Here is a 2,585-nt window from a genome sequence, read left to right on the forward strand (position 1 = left end):
TTTCATTTAGCAAATTTTAAACATTCATTTGTCATATTTTACATTTAATTTAGCAGATTTGACCATGTTTAATATACAACAGTCTACTACACCCCAGTTTATTTTGGGTTTCCATCGAGTCTGGTTTCCTTTTAAACCTACTTTTATATGCATAACTTATAAATATTTCCTATAAGAACATTGAGTCATCTGTCCTGTGTAAACTTTAATAGAAATGTATTATTCATCACAGTATTATTATTTTTATATCTTTCTGTTATGTGTCTCTAGGGAAGGCCCCGCCCCCTTTCATTAAAATTTAAAGGTTAGAAAACACAGACTGTCAAAATTTGTATGTCCATCACATTGGTTACCAGTCGACATTTTTGTGATCTTTTGTAGAAGTTGTATGAATCATTGTTCTCTAGGAACTCTGTGGCAGCCAATCCCTGTTCGTCTGCCCTGGTCACCTGACTTAGATCGGCCAATGGCCCTGCGACATCCGTCGGACCAACCTGTCCATCAGTGGGACTAACAATGACCTAAGGCTGAGGAATACTTCCGGGTTACGAAATTGCGCATTTCTGTCCGCAACAAAGTCTTGCAGCACCTGGAGACAACGTCTATCGTGAACGACAGACGTTAAACGAGGACTTCAACAATCGACAACCACATCGAAAGAGTCCGCAATCTGTGTGCAGTGCGATAGCGTATCAACTAACTTCCAGGTAAGAAAAGCGGACAAATATTTGGTAGTCAAAGGTTTGTAGAGTTGTGAAGGGACACCTGTGTGATCCTGTGTACGTGTGGCTGGCGGCATATGTTATTGTTTGGTGGGCATGTAACGTTGGCTGTAGTCTGGGGCATTGTGGCCAGTAAAGCTGTTTATTTTGATTAGTGCAGCGGCATACGGTAGTGTGGATGCGGAAATTATCTGAGAGTACTTGGTTGTATTTTTGAAACAATAGGAAAGAGTAGGAACTAGTGATCAGGATAATTTTGGGGCTCCAACTGCGGCCCGGGTTCGATTCCCTTTGTGGGAACAATAGGAGGGAGGATACCGGAGGGAGCATAGAAACGGAACAATAGGATTAGGACTGGGAGTAGAATCGGAACAATAGGAGCATTGAGTAGAAAAAGAAGAAAGGCCCCTGGGACGCGGACGTAACCCGCCTCGAATTCGGACACGACACCAACACGCTATTTTATAAAACGCCTACTTCAAAAGGTCTGGACCCATTGGAATGGACCAGTTAGCGGCGCTTGAACCCCACTGTTCAATACACTTTTGTATGTTCAGCTCTGTAATTACCGTTTGATATGAATCCGCCCAGGACAATAGCCTTGATCCACCTGAAAACGCAAACGTAGAGTGGGGGTCTGTAGGGGGTTACGAGATCCTGTTTGCGTCGCATAAAAAAAAATCAGCCCAAGAAATTATCGCAATTCAGTGTGCAACACCCTGGATGGAATAACATGTTCACTCTTGTGAAGTGATACTAGTGTTGGTGATGAGGAAATCTTTAGGAAAAAGACTTCGCTAATCATTCTCCTAGTATACTGTAAACCCCTATGTGAGCCCGGCCTAATTCTGACATTATCCCGCCCTGACGCCAGGTGCAGCTGGCCAGGCCAGGTAGGAGAGTGTGAAGACAAAGGGACAAAAAAAATCTCTGAGCAAAACACAGCAAAATGTTTGTTGACTACAAGACAGTATTAAAATTGGTGTGGCAGTATCATTGGCAGTCGAGTATATATCCATACGCAACTGAGGTATGGATGACTAAAAATATACCAGGATTACAAAACAAACACCTACAAACACTTCAAAAATAAGCCAAAGCTCACACCCTTGCAATGTTACTCTCATTACTCTCAAAAACCCTGCATAGAATCAGTAACAACATGGAGGTAGAAAAAGACCTCTATGGTAGCAACATATGGCACACAGCTCACTTTTAATAATTAATGGTGTCTCGGCGGTTTCAGTTATGTAAGCTGTTTCAGCAACCTTTTATACAGATGATGAGCATTTGTTATTTCAGCATGTTTTATAGATTGCTTGTTTCATTTTTTTTTAGAGGTTGATCCAGCTCTCTTGCGACAACAGGCAGCATGGAAGGTTTGGATGACGTCATGAGAGGATCATCAGGGGGTTCAGCCAACACTGTGTCCATTAGGCAAGGAGGATCAGCGGGGGGTACTGCCAACACTGTTTCCACCTGGCAAGGAGAAAGGGGGAGGCAGGACAAAGGTGTGAAAGTGTTCGGGTGTGAGGACTGTGGCAAGAAGTTCAGTAGTCTTAGTAATCTGAGGAGACACAAGCTGACTCACACTGCAGAGAGACAAGTGTTCGGGTGTGAGGAATGTGACAAGAAGTTCAGTAGTCTTAGTAATCTGAGGAGACACAAGCTGACTCACACTGCAGAGAGACAAGTGTTCGGGTGTGAGGAATGTGACAAGAAGTTCAGTAGTCTTGGTAATCTGACGAGACACAAGAAGCTGAATCACACTGGATTGAAACCCTACATGTGTGGGGAGTGCAACAAACAGTTTGGTGAGCTTGCAAGTCTGATGAAACACATGTGGACTCACACAGGGGAGAA

General features: G+C 43.4%; 2 protein-coding genes across 3 annotated transcripts in view; both read left to right on the forward strand.

Moving 5' to 3' along the window:
* The window catches only part of LOC109477036 (protein phosphatase 1H-like), a 40,863-nt gene that overhangs the window by 32,198 nt on the left and 6,080 nt on the right, over nt 1–2,585 (forward strand). The window lies entirely within an intron of this gene.
* Nucleotides 555–2,585, forward strand: part of LOC109477043 (gastrula zinc finger protein XlCGF57.1-like) — a 14,630-nt gene continuing 12,599 nt past the window's right edge. Inside the window, exon 1 of the mRNA XM_019778066.1 lies at nt 555–707. The gene's annotated coding sequence lies outside the window, so the exon portion shown is untranslated. The remainder of the gene's footprint in view (nt 708–2,585) is intronic.

The sequence above is a fragment of the Branchiostoma belcheri genome, unplaced genomic scaffold, assembly GCF_001625305.1.
Source record: "Branchiostoma belcheri isolate BF01 breed outbred unplaced genomic scaffold, Haploidv18h27 scaffold4, whole genome shotgun sequence".
NCBI lineage: Eukaryota > Metazoa > Chordata > Leptocardii > Amphioxiformes > Branchiostomatidae > Branchiostoma > Branchiostoma belcheri.